The following is a 21,721-nucleotide window of genomic DNA, read 5'->3' as shown; positions in this document are numbered from 1 at the left end:
AACAACACAGGATAATGTTGAAAGCCATGTAACTGAAGGAGTGCACCACACCAACTGAGAGCGTACAGGAAAAACCACACATAAGGGCATGGTCTGCGATTGAACCCAGGAACAAGTAACCTTCAGAAGATGAACAGAAGGCTATGAAAGAGTAGTCCTTGAAAGATGAAATCCAGTAAAGTGTAATATTCTAGAAACCAAGGTAACAAAATATTTGATGAGGGATTAGATGTAGAATAATAATACATATTCCACTTTTAGTCACTATTTCAGGATGTAAGGACCTTGGAAGTTGTTAATTTCACCTTTGCGCCAATAGAAAATAGAAATAAAACTTGAAAGTCAAAAACTTGTCTTACATTTATTAGAGAATTGAGGTTACAAAGCAAATAGCTTTAAAAATTGTAAAGACAAACAGATTATAAATGTAAAGAAATGATGCAGGAGCCAGTACTGGGACTGGAAAATTTAACCTGTAATAAAATTTGCTGGAGGTTTAATATGGACAAAATTGACCCATACAACTCCAGAAAATACGTGCACTGTGCATGAAGTGGATTAGTGTCAGTTGAAGGAGGACTTTGAATAGTGTAAATTTCTATACTGAAAACTGAAGAGCAACTACTAAAAGTGTAAAAATTGAGTACAATTGATATTCCAAAAGACAAAAGAAAATAGAGCATAAAACAGAAAAGGCGGAAAAAATGGAAGATTTTGAAGAAAATAAAAAAGAGTAAAGGCAATTAATAACAGTATCAGATGTGGTAGATATTTATCCAGCTATACCAATAAGCACTTTAAACATCAATAGTCTAAATACTCTGATTCAAGCAGACAGACTGACAGAGTGGATAAAATTCAAACGAAAACAAAGCCACACTATTTGTTCATCTGTAGATTGAACTAGTTAAATTCAATCTTTTGTTCTCAGACCCCATAATAATAGAGCTGTGAGAAACAGATTTAAGAAAGGAAAGGCACAGATAGATTTAGGAAAGGAGGTATGGAGGTGTGGCTCAGTAGTACAGCGCTGGGTTTAATACTCAGCACCACATAAAAAATTAATAAGCATATATATGCTTATTAATATATATATAAATATATATATAGTTATTATGTTCATGTACAACTCAGTGTTCATATATAAAGTATATATATATACTCAGTGTTCATATATAAAGTTCATATATGTTCATATATAAAGTTATTATGTTCATGTGCAACTCAGTGTGTGTGTGTGTGTGTGTGTGTGTGTGTGTGTGTGCAGATATTTAAATTTAAAAATAAGAAAGGAAAGTCATGAAAAATAACATACCATGCTGGAGCTAATCATACAAAATTTCCAGTAACTATATAATTTCAGATGAAGCAGACTTCAGAATAAGGAAAATTATCAGGTATGGAAAAAAAGGGGCATTACATAATTATGCACCAGTCATTTCTTTAAAAAAAAATAATCCTTATGTTGTTTATACCAGATAATAGATTGTCAAAATGGACAGAACTGCACAGAAAAATAGACAAATCCAAAATTATAACTGGGGACTTAATCCCTCAGTAATTGATAGATTCAGCTGGTAAAAATATAAGCAAAGTCAATAAAAGTAAACATTAAAACAATATAAAATGTTTTATATTTATCTCATTTTATTTCTGTTTTTGTACTCTTGGTTTGATTTTCTCTAAAAAAAAAAAAGAGTCTCTTCTCTTGGCTTCAGGGCCAATACTATTCCATGTTTCTTTTCATTTTTCTTTATTTCCTTAGAATTATTGCTTTTACTTTCTTCTCCTGACATGTTACTTTTCCTCAGAATTTTGCGTTTTCCTCATTGTGCACATTACAAAAATAACCAAGATTTCAACTACTAACCAGTGCTAATGATTCCCAGACCAGTATTTATCTCAGGCTTCTCTCTGAGTTGCTTATTTAGTCATGTAAATATTGTCGAGAATATCAATTTACATGCTCCATAGACACTTACAACACAACACAACACAACAAAAAAGAACTCATAATTTTTTTTCTTTTTTTTTTAAGAGTGAGAGAGAGAGAGAGAGAGAGAGAGAGAGAGAGAGAGAGAGAGAGAGAAATTTTTTTTTAATGTTTATTTTTTAGTTCTCGGCGGACACAACATCTTTGTTTGTATGTGGTGCTGAGGCTCGAACCCAGGCCGCACGCATGCCAGGCGAGCGCGCTACCGCTTGAGCCACATCCCCAGCCCAAGAACTCATAATTTTGAGTCCAATTTCAGTGTATAAAGTGAAGATATAAGTAGCTCAACAAAATCAGGAACATTCAAGTTTAAATTTCTTACATTAGGAAAAAAAACCAATAAAAACAAACAGAAAAACACCTTCTCTTTCTGGCTACCAATACTAACTGGTTACCAAGTTAAGATGACTTTTCCATATCATGTCTTCTATTTCCCTATCCCCAAGTACATTTCCCTGAAGATCATCTCAATTTTTTTTTCCACAAAGATGTTTTCCTATTCTTCGTCCCTTGCATACACTGTTTAAACTCTGCCCAATTAATCTATCTGGGCTAATTATTTATAATATCATCCTCTAGTTAAAATAAATGTTGAACAACTTTCCACTACCTAACTACTAACTGCTAATTTCACGGTGCCAAAATTTAAGGCTTTAACCTATAATTATGAATATCTGTGCTAATCTTTTCTTTGGTTAAAATATGTGTCTAATTTCATTTTATTATGGCCTGATAGAATGCAGGGTATTATCTCTGCTTTTTGTTTTTAATATGAGTTGCTTTTGTGGCATAAAATATGGTCTGTTTTAGAGATGGAGCCATTGCTTCTGAGAGGAAAGTATATTTGCTTGTTGATGGATGAAACATACTATATATATCTATCAAGCCTAAATTATCAAAATCTCCAGAACACTATAAAGGCAGTACTAACAGGAAAGTGTATTGAATTGAGTGCATCCATTAAAATAATTAAAAAGTCAACAAATAAATGACCTAACACTAAATCTCAAAGCCCTAGAAAAAGAAGAACAAATCAACACCAAAAGAAGAAGACAGGAAATAAATAAAATCAGAGCTGAAATCAAGGAAATGAAAACAAAAGAGACAAATAAAAAATAATGACAAAACAAAAAGTTTTTTTTTTCTAAATAAACAAAACAGATAACCCCTGGCCATGCTAACAAAGAGAAAAAGAGAGAAAACTCAAATTACTAAAATACAAGATGAAGAAGGTCAAAATGGACACATCTGAAATATAGACGATAATTAGAAACTATTTTGAAAATGTACATTCTAATAAATAGAAAATCAACAAATTTCTGGAGACATGTGACCTACTCAAACTAAATGAGGAGGTCATACATGATTTAAATAGATAATTTTCAAGTAATGAAATAGGAAATGCCATCAAAACCCTACCAACTAAGAAAAGCTAAGGACAAGATGGATTCTCAGCTGAGTTCTACAAGACTTTCAAAGAAGAATTAGCATCAATACTATTCAAAACTATTCCATGAAATAGAAAAGGAGGGAACTCCTCCAAACTCATTCTATGAGGCTAATATCATGCTGATACCAAAACCAGGCAAAGACCCATCAAGGAAAGAAAACTTCAGACCAATGTCCCTGATGAAACCTAGATGCAGAAATTCTCAATAAAATTCTGGCAAATTGCACACAAAAACATATTTTAAAAGATAGTGCACCACAATCAAGTGGGATTAATCCCAGGGATGCAGGGTTGGTTCAACATATGGAAATCAATAGACATAATACATCATATTAATAGACTTAAAAACAAGAATCGTGATCATCTCAATAGATGCAGAAAATTAAGCATTTGACAAAATATAGCACCTTCATGTTCAAAGCACTAGAAAAACTAGGGATAGTAAGAACAGACCTCAACATTGTAAAAGCTATATATACTTAACCCAAGACCACCACCATTCTAAATGGAGAAAAATTGAAAGCATTCCCACTAAAATCTGGAACAAGACAAGGATATCCTCTTTCACCACTTCTATTCAACATCATCCTTAAAATTCCAGCCAGAGCAATTAGACAGAAGAAAGAAATTGAAGGGATACAAATAGGTAAAGAAGAACTCAAACTATCACTATTTGCTGATGACATGATTCTATATCTAGAAGATCCAAAAAATTCCGCCAAAAAACTTCCAGAACTAATAAATGAATTCAGCAAACTAGCAGGATATAAAATCAACATCCATAAATCAAACACATTCCTATACGTCAGTGAAGAATCCACTGAAAGAGAAATTAGGAAAACTACTCCATTCACAATAGCCTCAAAAAGAATAAAATACCTGGGAATCAATCTAACAAAAGAGGTGAAAGACCTCTACAATGAAAACTACAGAACACTAAAGAAAGAAATTGAAGAAAACCTCAGAAGATGGAAAGATCTCCCATGTTCTTGGATAGGCAGAATTAATATTGTCAAAATGGTCATACTACCAAAAGCATTATCCAGATTTAATGCAATTCCTATTAAAATTCCAATGAAATTCTCCATAGAATTAGAAAAATCATTCATAAAATTCATCTGGAAAAATAAGAGACCCAGAATAGCTAAACCAATCCTTAGCAAGAAAAGTGAAGCAGGAGTCATCACAATACCGGACCTTAAACTATACTACAGAGCTATAATAATAATAAAAACAGCATGATATGGATACTAAAATAGATATGTAGACCAATGGTACAGAATAGAGAACACAGAGACAAATCCATATAAATATTGTTATATTCATACTAGACAAAGGTGCCAAAAACATTCACTGGAGAAAAGATAATCTATTCAATAAATGGTGCTGGCAAAACTAGAAACCCATATTTAGCAAAATGAAATTAAACCTCTATCTCTTACCCTGCACAAAAATCAAGTAAAGTGGATCAAAGATTTAAGCACAAGAACAGGGACCCTGCATCTAACAGAAGAAAAAATAGGCCCAAATATTCACCACGTTGGCCTAGGATCTGACTTCCTTAGTAAGACTCCTAAAGCTCAAGAAGTAAAATCAAGAGTTAATAAATGGGATGGATTCAAATTAAAAAGCTTTTTCTCAGCAAAGGAACCATTGATAAAGTGAGGAAAGAGCCTATAGATTGGGAGAATATCTTTGCCACATCCACCTCTAATAAAGCATTAATCTCTAGGATATATAAAGAACTCAAAAAACTTAACACACACACACACAAAACCCAAATAACCCTATCAATAAATGATCTAAGGAACTGAACAGACACTCCACAGAAGAAGAAATATTATTGATCAACAAATATATGAAACAGTGTTCAACATCTCTTGCAATTAGAGAAATGCAAATCAAAACTACTCTAAAATTTCATTTCATTTCTCTCTGAATGGCAATCATCAAGAATACAGGCAATAATAAATGTTGGAGAGGATGTGGGAAAAAAGGTACACTCATACCATGCTGGTGGGACTGCAAATTGGTGCAACCTCCATGGAAAGCAGTATGGAGATTCCTCAGAAAATTGAGAATGGAACCACCATTTGACCCAGCTATCCCACTCCTTGGTTTATACCCAAAGGACTTAAAATCAGTGTACTATGGTAACACAGTTACATCAATGTTTATAGCAGCTCAAGTCACTATAGCTAGACTATGAAACCAACCTAGGTGTCCCTCAATAGATGAGAAGATAAAGAAAATTATATATATATATATATATATATATATATATATATATATTCAATTGAATATTACTCAGCTTTAAAGAAGAGTAAAATTATGGAATTTGTGAGTAAATGGTTGGAGTTGGGGAATATCATGCTTAGTGAAATAAGCCAATCCCGCAAAACCAAAGGCCAAATGTTTTCTCTAATATACAGATGCTAATTCACAATAAGGCAGCAGGCACTAGGGAAGAATAGTGTTACCTTAGATTAGGTAGAGGGAAGTGATGGTAGGGAAAGGGAGGGGATGTGGGGATAGGAAAGATAGAAAATGAAATCGATATTATTACTTTATGTATATATGAGACTGCATGACCAATATGATTCTGCAATGTGTACACTCAGAAAAATGATAAATTGTATCTCATCTATGTATGATATATCATAGTGCATAAATGCATTCTACTGTCTTGTGTAACTAATTAAATCAAATTAAAAAATTAAAACAAAAAATGTGTCTAATAGGGATTCACTGGACATCTATTTCAGTATATTATAAAACAATTCACTTACCTTTATTGGCAGTCCCAAGTTTCATTTGGGATTTGCCACTCCTAGAATACATCTGCCTAGTGGCTGTAGTTCAATCTTGGTTACACTGTTGGGAGAACAGCTTGATTTTCAGAGCCACAGTTCACTCTGTTAACACAGATGTAAGAGATCAGCATATTATCCAAGTCAAGTTAATGAAATTCTTACTCAGTGCTTTTATTTTTCACTCATTAAGAAAGACTTTTTTTCCATCAGGGTAGTTAAGCGAGTGGTTAAATTGGAATACTGGCAGCCATTAACCATCACCAGGAGAGAATAAACATAAAATAAAGCTAGAGAGATTGGGTGCATGCAGAGCCATCATCATACCTGGGATGGAATTTGGCTCAGTTTTATTTGAATTTCAAAAGAAAAGTTAAATCAGCTCATATTTAAATAATATCTATTGTTTCTCAAAGTTAGCTCAAACTAACTTTGACTGGACTTTCAAAACCACTTAAACATGCCTACACCCTACTCCTATTTGAAGATTTGATTCAAATTTCATCTCTTCTGTAAAGTCTTCTGTGCATTCTTTAGCCTTATGCATTCTCCTTAGTACCCCACAGCACTCTCACCTATATTCATCATACATCACTTTTCATCTGCTGTCATGCATTATGATTATAGTTCTTTCTGTCAGCTAAGGCAAAGCAAAAATAATACTTTTTGTGGTAGTCAGTGAATCAGCTGGAATTCAGTTTTTTCCAACTGTGAGGGGTGCCATCTTTAGTAAGATCTAAGATGCTTAATTTATTGAATTTCAGTTTTAATGATGATTAAATAAATTAACATATGATAAAATACATTTAGAATAGAAATGTTTCAAGTGACTAACAAATTTTTATTCAATAATTGATAGTTATTTATGGGACATTATGTACAAAGTACTGAACTAAGAATGACATTGTAATTACCACATAACATGATTTATTCAATCAAACTTTAGCAAAGAGCATTTAATATTTCCTCAAATAGAATAAAACGACTAGAGATAAAGGTCTACACCATTTTATGTATCTAAATAATTATTATATTGTCTTTAACACATTCAATAACATATTTTATACAATTTTAGAAGAAAAGAAGAAGTGAATTAATTTAGAGGTATTGTAATCTGATTATTAGTACAATATTAAAAGCAAATGTCATATTTGCTATTATTCTGCTTATTAAAAAAATTTCTGAAATGTTAGAACCAGTAATAACTTAAAATAACAACAACAACAACAACAACAACAACAACAACAACAAACACCTCTGTAGGCAATGGCTGTTCATAGTATCAAGATATTTATGGCAGGTTGTCATATTACTCAGGAAAATGAAGTTTGGAGAAACTGAGTTTAGTCGTTGAAGGAATCAACAAATTTCAACAGTAATTTTTATATTATATTTCATTGAATTTTATATCAATATAATATTTCCATAACCACTATAGTTTACACGTCTTCATTAAAGTCTTCAATTCTGTGCTGTTATAAATGCTCATAGAAATGACTGTCAGCAGCTCTGAGCTTGTCAAAGAAAATAATTGCCTCAGGGGTGACTTTCATTTCCTGAAATCTCTGCAAATAGAATGGGGAAACTGTCCTTACTGTCTTGGTCTATTCAATCTGTTGCAACAAATACATCACAAACTGGGTGGCTTATAAATAACAAATATTTATTTCTCATAATTTTAGTGGCTGTGAGTTCCAAGACCAAGATGCTACAGACTTGGTATCTGGTGAGTCCCTGCTTCCTCACAGACAGAGACCGCCGTCTTCTCACTGAAACCTCCCATGGTGCAGCTAGTTAGGGTCTCTCACAGGCCTCTTTTATAGGTGCACCAATCTCATGAGAACACTGCCATCAGGGCCTAATCCTAAGAGGTCTCATCTCCTAGTACTATGACCTTGAGAGTCAGGATTTTAACATTAATTAGGAGGAGGATTCCACAAATCCATATCACTTATAAATATAAAACAATGCCTATTTGCAGAGTATTCTTGTAATGGCCACAATAAATTAGGAGGCCCCAACAAATGTATGCTTTTATCTTTTAGATATCTGGTGTCTTAAGGTACATTCACTTTAGCAAAACAAAAGTCACTTATTTTACTGACTTAATTTAAAAGAAGTTCCACAAAGTGTATTTCATTTTAATATATTAGCTACATTTTGAGAGAATAAATAACATTGTCTCTATTAAAATGTTGTATCATAGAGGTATTATAAGTTCAGTTTGACTTTATTTATATAGACTTAATTGTATTTTTATAAACATATATATGTATGTATATATATATATATAATAGCATGATTAAAGTAATAAATGATATATATGCATTGTGTCACACACACACACACACACACACACACACACACACACATTCTCATTTCTTGGGAAACACAGTTTCACTTACAGAAGTGAAACCTGAAATCAACAAAGTTACTCCAATAGTATTCACATGTTCTGTGGTCTCAGCCCATAAGCATGAATGGCAGATTTACCTGACAGCTTAAATTTCATAACATTTTTAGGCACTTTCAAAAGTGCTCTTGATAATACATTTGAAAAAGTTATGGTGTACTAAGAGCAAGAAGAGAGAGTGTACAGAATGGGAGATCCTTGCCACCTACTTTTCACACAGGGTATTAATATCTAGAACATATGGAGAATTCAAACAAGTAAACACCAAAAAGCTAAATAACTCATTTAATAAATATGTGAAAGAATTAAAACAAGACTTATCAAAAGAATAAAATACAAATGGCAAAAAAATATGAAAAAACATTCAACATCCCTAACTATCAATGGAAAATGCAAAACAACAATTACATTGAGATATCATCTCATTTCAATCAGAATGGCGATTGTCAAGAATACAAATAATAATAAGTGTTGGGGAGGATGTGGGCAAAAAGGTACACTCATACACTGTTGTATAAGACTATTAAAATTAATAACCATTCTGGAAAACAATATAGAGATTCCTCAAGAAACTAGGAATGTAACCCCTATATAATCCAGTAGTCTAATTACTCAGTATTTATTCAGAAGAACTAAAATCAGCATACTATAGGAAATCAGAAATAGTCACAGCAGTGCAATTTACAATAGCCAAGCTATGGGACCAATCCAGATGCCTGTTAAGAGAGGAGTGGATAAAGAAAATGTAGCATATGTACACTATTGAGTTTTACTCAACCATAAAGAAGAATAAAATTATGGCAGTTTTTGGTAAATGGATGGAACTGGAGAATACAGCTAAGTGAAGTAAGTCAGATCCAGAAAGTAAAGGATCGAATGTCTTTTCTCATATGTGCAAGATAGACCAAAAAAAAAAAAAAGTGAAATAAAGCAGGGGATTGGGGGAATCTCATAAAAATAGAAGAGAGACTAGTGAAGTAGAGGAGTGGGATTGAGGCAGAAGGAGGAGGGATGGGAAAAGGGAGAAAGAATGAAATGAATCTGAGCAAACTTTCCTATGTACATAAATGAATATATCACAGTGAATTTCACCTTTATGTATATCCTTAGTGCACCAATTTAAAAAAAAATGTATGGTGAAAAATCAGTATAGTAGAGGAAAGAGAACAAGGATGAGAGGAGGAGGAGAACTGGAAATACTCAAGACTGAAATAGAACAAATTAAATTCCATGATTGTACAATTATATCAGAATTTACACAAATATTATGTATATATGTAATTCACTAATGAAAAAGTTATGGCATATTTAACGTACTCTATTTCAGAAGTCAAGATCATATTACTGATTCAAAAAAATTGGCTCATATCTCCCTTTAAATGTACTATCAAAATACCCCAAAATATCTAGGTAGACTTTAAGTTACTGTACTCTTAATGCCAAATACTATTAGCTAAATGAGAGAAAGTATTTGGAAATATCTTCTTTAACTTTTAGGCACAGAATATTTATTATGATAGTTTGGCCAACTATTTTCACCAAAATATATGTAAGATGTTAATTATAAAATATATATTCCTTAAATATAGATAGGAATTCATTTCAGGAATAGTTTACTGTGCATCATTTGATTCATAGAATTGGGATTAGTAAAAATCACATATTTGTGCAGGTATCACTTGTTATTATTTATATAATATTAGTTATTTCATTGACTAATGAACATTACATGTATTTATCATGTAGAAAAGGCTGTTTTTAAATATGTATTTTTTTGTAATGATGAAGACAAGATAATTGATCTATACATTTCTTCCTATATATTTTTTTGTGATGAAACATTTTAAATCATCCCTTGTAATAATTTTTAAGAACAGAGTACATTAGGTATAGAATGTATACCTAAGAACAGAGTTATTAGGTATATTTACCATGATGTCTTGAACTCATTATTCCTAAACTAAAATTTTGTATCCTTCAATCAAAGATTTCTAAACTCCCGCATCCCTTCAGCCCCTGGTAAACACCATTATTCTATTATAAATGAGTTCAATTTTAAAGATTCCACATGTAAGTAAGATCAGGTTAAATTTGTCTTTCAGTGCCTAGCTCATTTCACTTAGTACAATGTTCTCCAGATTCAGTCATGTTGTAGCAAATGACATATCTTCAACTTTTTCATGGCTTAATAGTATGACATTTTATATAAGTACCATATTTTCTTTATCCATTTATCCATTGACAGATTCTTAGATTGATACTCTATTTTGGCTAATAGGTTGTAGTAACTTACATTTTCATTATCATTATTCAAGGGCTACCTTTCCTCCACATCTTTGTCCAATCTTATTATCTTTTGTCTCTTGATAATGAACTTTTGGACAGTTGTGAGATCGCATCTCCTTGTAGTTTTAATCAGCATTTCCCCAGTGATTAGTTATTTGAAGCATCTTTTATTATATCTGCTGGTCATTTCTGCATCTTCTCTTGAGAAATGTCCATAGATTTATGATCATTTTTTAAATTGGTCTATTTTCTTATTATTGAGTTATTTGAGGTCCCTATATATTTGAGTATGTACCTCCTATCTGATGTATAATTTTCAAACATTATTTCTGATTTTGTTAATATTGTCATCAGCCTATAATTTTTCCTGACTGTGAAGAAGTTTTGTCTTCTTGTCTATTTTTTTTCTCTGCTTTGCATTTACACATACAAAAAAATCATTGCCCAAGACCAATGTCACTTTTCACCCTATTTTATTCTTGTAGTTTTATAGTTTCAGGTCTTAATGGAGGTTCTTAATGAATTTTAAATTTAGTTTTGTATTTAGTTTGGGACTGGGTGTACTTTCACTCTTCTGGACGGGATATATAGGTGTCCCAATATCATTTGTTAAAGGGGCTGTTCTTTCCCCAGAGTATGTCCTTATTTACTACAGACATGTGAATTTATCCCTTGGCTTTATATTCTGTACCTTTGGCCTATGAATCTCTTTTATTCCAATACCATACAGTTTTGATTACTACAGTTGATAGTATATTTTGAAGTTAGATAAAATGATGCTGCCAGCTTTGTTCTTTTTACTGAAGCTTGTCTTGAATATTCAGGATCTTTTCTGGTGTTTTGTGACTCCATACAAATTTAAGAATTGTTAATTTTATTTCTGTTGAAAACGATATTGAAATTTATATATAAACAATACTAAATCTGCAGATCACTTTGTGTAGTATGAGCATTTTAACAATACTAAAATGTCTTTCAATTTTTTGAGGGTCGTTTTTCATCTATGTGTCTTTAATTTATTTCCCTGATGTTTTAAAATTTTTAGTGTACAAGTCTTTAACCCTGTTTGTTAAAATTAATTCCAAAGTATTTTTTAGCTACTGTTAAATGAGATTGTTTTCTTTTCTCTTTTTCAGATAGCCTGTTGTTAATGCATAGAAAAATAACTAATTTGGTATGCCGATATATCCCATTGGTGTCTTCCTGTTCTGAGATAAGTAAAAGATCTGGCATATCAGCTCCCTTGATTCAAATGTCTCATTATATCTAGGAAGGAACAATAATTGTCAGAACAATAATTGTCAGAAAGTGAGTAGGCATGTACTACCTTATATGTGGTTGAAAACATACTGGAAAGGTAATTATAAGAAATTATAAGAAAAGTTGAATAGATAGAGAGCAGACATGGTAAATCTTGGATTGTAATATTTCTGAGAAATGTAATGTTTGCAAGTCCCTATATATTTCTTGAGTCAGAGTTCCTGTATACCAGAAAATAACAAGTGAACATAACCCTAGAACAAGGGTACATGTGTCCTAATGGTAATGCTGACAATAGAAAAATATGAGAGAAAGGAATGAAGGAAGGAAGGAAGGAAGGAAGGAAGGAAGGAAGGAAGGAAGGAAGGAAGGAAGGGAGGGAGGGAGGGAGGGAGGAAGAGAGGAAGGAAGAAAGAAATGAATGAATCTTTGAGAAAACACTGTGGTGTGGGAGATAAGGGTGCAAAGGAAATAAACAAAAACAAATTAAAAATGAAAGGAGAATATACGTAAAAATAATTTACTACAGAATCTAGAAGAAACTGACAGGAACATGATTTGCATTCTCTGCAGAACAGTTTTGTATCTATAAATGCTAGCAAAATAACTAGGAAAAATGAAACAGGATAGATTAAAAAGTTATCATGATAAGAAGAATGCTTTTGGAATGACCTGAAACAGAAATTTGACATGATTATGACAGGTTACAAGAATACAACAAACATAATGAAAACAATAAAGGGTAAAATTTACATTATGAAAATAAAATCACTGATCTAAAGGTCATGTTTGAGAGTTTTTTTAAGATTGCCAAGGAATAGGACAAAGAGATAAACAAGATGAGAGATTATGTTAAATTGGAGTTTCATCCCATTTAGAGAAATATCAAAAAAACGTGTCTATTTGGAAATATTTCAAGCAAACATGCAAAAAATTTTATGCTAATATTCTTAGAGATTTTATAGAACTTTTTGAAGAGAATTACTCTGAATTCTCTTTTGTCTTTCATTTGCTTTTCCTTGAAGATCGTTGTCAGATATTTGCTGGTGTTTTTTGAAGGCATTGAGATTTCATGAGTCTTTGTAATATTTATGTCCTTATGTTGGTCTTGGCACACTTGCAGCCACGTTTTCTGGTTTTTATAGGTGTTCTTTGGCAGAATACCCTTTCACTACTTAGTTTGGCCTATGATTCCAAATGTCTCAGTGGAGTTAACTTCTGTGTTCTCTAGTTGGCTTGGCTTCTACCTTTGCTCCCAATTTGTGTGGGATAGATGCCTAGCTTCTGCTATCCAAAACTACAGGCCAATGTCTGTGCTTAGACTAAGCTGCTAGATAAGCACTAGAATTGCCTCTGATCTTGTTCATCACATGTCAGAGGTATCACTCACTGTAAATGTAGCAGTTGGACTGGGTTGCAGAAGGGGCTCTGAAGTCACTCAGTGGATGGGGACTTGTATTAGTCACATTTTCATCACTGTGACAAATATAACTGACAAGAGCAACCAAGAGGAAGAAAAGTATGTTCTGGCTCATGGCCTCAGAGGTCTCAGTTCATGCCTGGCCATCTCCATTGCTCTGGACCTGAAGTTAGGCGGAACATCTTGGCTGAAGGGCATGGTGATGAAAGTCATTCAGCTCACGGGCAGCTGTGAAGCAGAGAGTGAAAGGAAGGATCCAAGACAAATATGGTCCAAGATCATGCTACCAGTGACCTACTTCTTCATCTATGCTTGACCTGCCTGCAATTACTACCCAGTATCCATTCAGCTATTAATAGATTAATTCAGCAAATAGATTAATCCACTGATGAGGTAAGAGCCTTAATCATTGCCCACAAGCTCCACCTGTGAACCTTCCTTTATTGGAGATCATGCTTTCAAAACTTGAGCTTTTGGGGAGACATTCCAGATCCTAACCTTAATCACTGCTATGTTTTGTAGAAATACATGGTTAAGATTTATCTATCCCAGTAGCTTGAGTATAGTAGGACGGCCTTTGATGACCTAATTAGCCATTTAAAAAATATTATTTCATGAATGTAAAAGGAAACTCCTATAGACCTGAACCATGAAGAACACTAATAAATTATCCTTTCATAACTTGCAAAAATAATTTCAAGTAAAATTTACTAATAAAATGCATATTCACCATTTTCATTAATATGATTTTTCATGAATTTTTGTCTTAGCAGATTAAGACATAATTACCTTTTTTTGCTAGCTATCTGGGACAGAATCAATTTGTTTTCATCTTCTCTCTTTTTTCATCTTCTCTCTTTCTCTTTAGTACATAACTGAATGATCATCAGGTTGAACCCTAAGTTTCATGACTGCAATTAATTACATCCCAGTTGACTTCCTGGTCTGTTATCCATTTGCCCTTGCCAACCTGGACCCATAATTTCCCACTAACAGACAAATTGCATTCTCAACTCTATCAATTTAGTGCACGAGATTGAGAGAGAGAGAGAGAGAGAGAGAGAGAGAAACTTGTTTGTATTAGAGTTTTCCAGAGAAACAAACCTAAAAGGAGATGTGTGTGTGTGTGTGTGTGTGTTCAAAAATATATATACCATAAAGATTATATATTTATTATATAATATTATAAATAAAAAGTGGATATTATAATCAATGCATCCCTTAGCTCAGTCAAAATAGGTGCATAAAATTAACCACCAAATGTCCATTCTTTGTCAATGTGGCCCATATCCAAATCTCTCTATACTATACTCAACCTCCAAATGAATACACTAGCAAAATCATAATTGCACATAACATGGTATCTATCTTGCAAGGCCACTAGTCCCTTCTTCAGAAAAGTAGGCAAACTTCTGTTGTAATGTTTACTCTTATCCAAATATCTTAGATATGATCATACAGAATTGATAATATTTAAATATAATTACAATCAATATATTTTATGTTAATGGATAAGGGAATAAGCTAAAATAAATAAGATATCTACATATGCATATTCACACATATAAATACACATGAACTTACATAAATGCATTCATAACAAAATAAGGAGGAAGCACTTATCACAACTTTTGGCCTCCTCATTTGTGTACTTGGTCACATTGCTAATAGCTGGTATTCATAACAACCTCAACTACTCACTATGTACTCATTTTGCCTTCATAAAAATAAAGGAAATAAAAGACATAAAATAAAATAATAAAATAAAGATAAAAATGCCAAAGATTAACAAAATGAAGTTTTTTTAAAAAAAGAAAACAAGAAGTACAAAAGGATCAGTAGAGACTATTATGAACAAATATATGCTGACAATATGAAATCTTAGAAGAAAAAAATTCAAATTGTCAGTGTTTGCAAATGACATGATCTTAAATGTAGGAAACTTCAAAGATTTCACAAACAAAATCTGTTGAAATCAATAAATGAATTCAGCAAAGTTTTAGTGTACAAAATTGGCATATAAGGAATCAGTCATGCTGCTATACGCTAAATGCTAGTTATCTGAAATTTAGATGAAGAAAGCAATCAATCTACCAAAAAAAAAAAAAAAAAAAAAAAAGCCCAGAACAAACAAAAAAGCAAAAAGTCACAAATGGATATTTCTCAAAAGAAATAAAATTTTCAAAGAGGTGACAATACTCTATAATTGATGGTATAAAACATTCTTGAAAGAAATTTAAGAGAAGTTGAAAAAGAAGAATCTAAAAAAATAGAAATAAATATGTTTGTGGATTAAAGGATCAATATTATTAAAATGTCCATACCACCAATGCTATTTACAATGCTATTTACAGATTCAATGCAATCCCTCTCATAGCACCAAGACATTCTTCATATATCTAGAAAAAACAATCATAAAATTCATGTGAAAGCACAGAAATGCTTCTTAAGCAAAAAGAACGAAGCAGGGGACATTATACTGCCAGATTCTAAATATGCTACAGAGTACTAGTAATCAAAACAGAATGGTATTGGCATGAAAACAGTCTCCTAGACAAATGAAACAGAATAGAAAGTCTAAAAGTAAACCCATGCATCTATAGCTAACTTTATTTGTCCCAGGTGCCAATAATATACATTGGTGAAAGGATAATCTTTTCAATAAGTGATGTTGGCAAAATTGTCTATTCACATGCAGAAGTATGAAATTACACCTTATCTCTCACTGTTAAAAAAATCAACTGAAAATAGGCTAAAGATCCAAATCTAAAACCTGTAACTATGAAAGTATTAGAAGAAAATGTAGGAGAAATTCCTCTGGATGTTGGAATAGGCAAGGATCTTTGGATAAGAACACCAAAACACAAGAAATGAAACAATCAACAGATTGCAGAGATAACCTTTAAAGTATTTATAACTGTGCAGCTGATAAGGGGTTAATATTTCAAATATATAAGTAACTTAAACAACCTAATAGCAAAACACATAATCTAATTTTAAAATGGGCAATAGTCCCAATTGGACATTTTTCAAAAGAAGACATACAAATTATCAAGAGTAATATAAAAATGAGTTCAACATCACTAATTATCAGGGAAAGGTAAATCAAAATCTCAATGAAATATCACTTCACTTCAGTAAATATGACTATTATAAAAACAAAATGAAAACAAGTGTTGGTAAAGATTCAGAGAAAGGAGGCCTTGCATTTCCTGTTGTTGGGAATGTAAATTAATACAGCCATTGTGGAAAACAATATAGAAGACCCTCAAAGAATAAAAATAGAATAACATTAATTACCGATCTTCTGTCTGGATATATAACCAAAGGAAATGAAATAGCTATGTTCAAAAGACAAAAAAAAAAAAAATGTGCTCTCACCTTTACCATTGCATTAAACACAATAGCAAAGAAATGGGAACAGTCTAAATGACCATCAACTGATGAACAGATAAAGAAAATGAGGTATAGATACACAATGGAATACTATTCTTTGATACAAAGAATGGAATCTAACATTTAGGATACATAGGTGGAACTGAAAATCACTGGTAAGTGATACAAGCCAGTCATAGAAAGATGAAGACAGCATGATTTCATTCATAAGTGGAATATAAAAAGTTGAACTCATAGAAGTTGAGAATAGAATGGTGAATACCAGAGGCTGTGAAGAAAAGGAAAGAGGGAAAGGTATGCAAAGGTAGATTAAAGGTACTAAGCTACAGATAGGAATAGGAAGTTCCCGTGTGCTATTGAACAGTACAGTGACTCTAGGTAAAGTTAATGTTCTGTATATTTAAAAAATCTAGAAGATAGAATTTTGAATGCTCTTTCTCAACAAAATGGTGTTTGAGGAGACAGATTATTTACTCTGACTCAAACACTGCACAATGCACACATATATCAAAACATCAAATGAGTACTCATAAATATTTATAATTTTTTATTTTATATGTCAATTTCTAAAATCTAAATTTAAAAATTTTATAAAAATAAAAAAAATGTAAAATAAAAAATCAGAAAGCATATATTGTTTGATCTTGGATTATTAAATTATGGCTGATAATTTTTCTTTATTTTATAACCATTTATGATAACACATATTTCTTTTTAATTGGAAGAAATTATTAGTTAATCTTAGTTATTAATATGCTTTAAATTATCTCTTGATTTTAAATCATTTCTTGAGTTTTTAGCATTGGACAATGTAATCTAGACCCTTAGATCTATCATTTGGTGGCTATATAGTCTGGAGATAATTATTTATCTTTATGCTTCATTTTCATCATCTATACAATGGGGATAATAATGCCTAACATGCAATGTTTTGTACATTAAATGTGAGATAATACTAATTCCTATGATCTGGGTCAAATTTCTGGAACTATATCAAGTGCTCAAAAGTGCTAGCTATCATGCTATCATTCTTTGGCAATTTTTTTCTCAGAAAATCATTAGCTTTAGTATGCATCCAAATTAAAGGCAAGAAACTATGAAGAGGATTCCAAATCACAGAATTCTTATAATGTTTTGGTTAAATTACTATAATTTTGTGAGTGGCCATCAACAGTTAGCTTTATTCAATGTAGAGAAAAATATAATTTGTACCTAGTAGCTTTGAGAAACAAAAGAAGATTAAATTATGGGGAAAAGTCTGAAAATTTTTCTGTGTATTACTTACATTATTTTTATATATATATGCACTTTTTATTATTTCCATCAAAAATCTTTTGTCCTTTGTGGATCAAAATAAATATATATACTATGTGTTGATGTGTTATAGAACATCTTTTCACATAAATATAGGTTTCAAGTACATTGTGTCCAGTGACCTATGACAAAGGGAGAAGAGAATGAGCTGAGAATCTAGAAAGTGGACAGAGACATTTACAGCAAGTTACAAGAATTTTGTCAAGCACAGTGCTATTGAAAACATATTTTGTCAAGTCAAAGAAGCAAATATATTTCCTTCCTATTAGTAACTATTTAGCAAAACTGTCAATCACTTTTAATGTAATTTTATTATTTCTTCATTTTAAACTACACATAATAAATCAGCATTATAGCTTTGCAATTCAATATGAATGGTACATTTGTTTTAGAAATGTATTCATTGGGAAACTCAAAAATATAACATGTCACTGGTCTTTTTGCTAAATGTGTGAGCCTTTTTACAATGGGAAGTGATTAAAATTGAAAGATACCCTTATAAGCAATTTCACAATGTCGTGAATTGGAGATTAACAAAGCGGTCTTCTTAGATTAAATCTAAAGCCTAGTGAGATAAAAAAGCACCTGAATCATCCATTTCTATTCTTCCATCCATAATATGAAGAAATAAATTCTGTGTCAACAAATAGTATATATTGCCACAGTCTTGGCTGGGCACAAGATCACGAGCCACTCACAGCTTTGTAGATTCAAACAGCAATTCTTCACCGGCCTCTACATACGTTCTGGGGAAATCCCAGTTCTGCCGCAGCCCAATTCACCTACTCCACGAGGTTTTCTTTTCCAACACTTTCTGAATCTCAGGAGAACTCAACGGGAACTCAAGGATGTGCCTGAGGCAGCAGGATACGCCCTATCCCCCCACCCCAGGGTACAACTTAAACCTGGAACTTCCCTAAACCCAAGGATGGGTATACTCCCTAAAACCTGATCAGCTCTAAACCCGGATCCGCCCTGGTCCTTGAGCAAGGTCACCTTACTAAAGCATACATGCAATGTCCCAGCGAATGTCCTCTAAGCAACATGGGGGACGCTGGCAAGGAAATTTCGATGCGTCATTCCTACTTGGCAATGGCCCTCAGCATCTCCCCCCCTTCTGATTAATTAAACAACAAGCAATGTGGCTTAAGGACCGTGCCTGGTAGGTTGTCCAATTCAACATATGGTTCTTACCCGTCATGGGAAAACTGACCGCTAGGCGTCAGCCTCCTGTCTTAGGTGGATACCACTGCAATCAGATCAACCCATCACTGACTACCAGTCCAGCATTCAGCCATGCTTGTGGATATGCCTATGCACCAGTGGGGGGGGTGAGGTTCTTGCCTCACCTCTGTTGGCCCCCAAATTTAGCCTTGGTGCCAGTGGGGGGGTGAGGTTCTTTGCCTCACATCTGTTGGCCCCCAAATTTTAGACCATCACTAGTAGAAGGGAGGAGGATACAGAAATGCCACGACACCAAGCCAATTGACAGCTCCTTTGGAAAAATTGCATCACTGGTGACAGCATCAGCAAAGATATGCCAGCACTACCACAATTCGCTGCACCAAACGATAGTTCACAATGCATACAACTGATATATAGTCCAGGCAAGTTCTGCAAGCAGTTCAAAGTGGAAGAGTCTCTCAATATGTCCATTTCTTCCCAAAGTAAATCGAGTCCTTGATTGCGCATTACTTGTTGAGTTATATTCATTGATGCATCAGTTTATGCAGTTTACTGTGATAGCTATCATAGAAGCTGTAGTTTGGTTTTATCTCAGTCTTCACTGGCACTGGGATGGAGATGGGAATTCTGGCAAAGATGCTAAAGAGACATTATCCTGAACAGAATTATTAAATATAATGAAAAGGAAAGGTGAAAGTAAACAAACAGATCTATTAACCACCTTTAAAAACAATCCTTAACAGCTGTTTACCTAATTTAAATTAGTAAGCAAACAGATCTGTTAACCACCTTTAAAAACAATCCTTAACAGCTGTTTACCTAATTTAAATTAAACCATTTAAATCACGTGAATAAAAAAAAAATTTGGATCCATTTTTTCATGAGCGCTCCTCATATAAGAAATATGGACATACACACATACAGACATACGTACAACACATAAGACAATGATAAAGGCCTTGTAGTTTTACCTAGGTGAAATCTCCATTGCAATGTTTAAAAACTACACAGTCAAAAAATAAAACTGATCAGAAAAACATTAACCTAGGTTTGTATGAGCTCAAAAAATAAAATAGAACTTTATGATGTGGGAAAAATGCAATAATAAAATAAATATTGAAAAAAGCACCCTGATTAATCACTGTCACAGATGTAAGAATAGCCAAGCTGGAGTTCTGGATATCAGCTGTTATGGATTTGAGTCAAATCATCTTCTTTTTAGTCTGTAGAAATTGCTTTTTTTTTTTTTAATTTTTATTGGTTGTTCACAACATTACAAAGCTCTTGACATATCATACTTCATACATTAGATTGAAGTGGGTTATGAACCCCCAATTTTACCCCAAATGCAGATTGCAGAATCATGTCAGTTACACATCCACAATTTTACATAATGCCCTATTAGTAATTGTTGTATTCTGCTACCTTACCTATTGGTTAGTCTCTCTGGAATCCAAATCAGCTGCTGTTCTCCCTGTGGAAACACAAACACAACCCTGACTCCAGACAATCACTGGATCAGGACCTTTCCATTGTCCTGTTAGAATATCTTTCCAAAGTACCTTAGACTTATGTACATTTTTTGGATATATATGTCTTTCCGCAGCACTAAGTCCTGATGAATCCAAATTTAGAAAGTTTAGAGTAAAAAGGGTTATTTTAAGTTTATCTTTGGGAGATATATACCCCTTAAAGATCCTTTTAAATTTAAGTCTTTCAAAAGCATTCTGCCTTAGTTTTTTAGAATTACTTTAGTCCTTTAAATTTTTTGATGTGGTTTTAAACCAATTTCCTTCTAGTTTAATGTTTTCTAAATTGGCTCTTGTCTATAAATTTTAACACCCTCATCTGAGACTTCTAATATCTGCACCACCAGAAATTAAAGTTGATGGGCTTTTTGAAGAAAAATTACTAATAATCTCCTTTCTTAGCCTTTTGCATTTTCTATCTGAAATACCTTTATTTGACATTTTCAACCATTTTCTATCTTATTTCTATCTTCTAGTTTTCTTCTAAGGTTTGTACATTCACCCTTAGTTGCTTTTTTTTCCTCCTAGTTTTCTTTTGTTTCCTATTTTGTGGGTTTAAAATTCTTATCTTCCTACATCTTTTTTATCTTTCTACATCTTCTGTATCTTTTTTTTTCTTTTTAACTTTCTATACTTCTGTCTTTAAAGTTTTTCACTTAAAATTT

At 32.7% G+C, this 21,721-nt stretch overlaps 1 long non-coding RNA gene across 1 annotated transcript in view; it reads right to left on the bottom strand.

Annotated features, from left to right (window-relative positions):
• The window catches only part of LOC308657723, a 116,697-nt gene that overhangs the window by 33,083 nt on the left and 61,893 nt on the right, over nt 1-21,721 (bottom strand). The window contains exon 3 of the long non-coding RNA XR_014024042.1: nt 6,233-6,358. This is a non-coding gene — a long non-coding RNA (uncharacterized lncRNA). The remainder of the gene's footprint in view (nt 1-6,232; nt 6,359-21,721) is intronic.

This window comes from Spermophilus citellus, assembly GCF_964194105.1.
Source record: "Spermophilus citellus genome assembly, chromosome: 10".
NCBI classification, from domain to species: Eukaryota; Metazoa; Chordata; class Mammalia; order Rodentia; family Sciuridae; genus Spermophilus; species Spermophilus citellus.
This window is presented reverse-complemented; position numbering and strand designations above follow the sequence as displayed.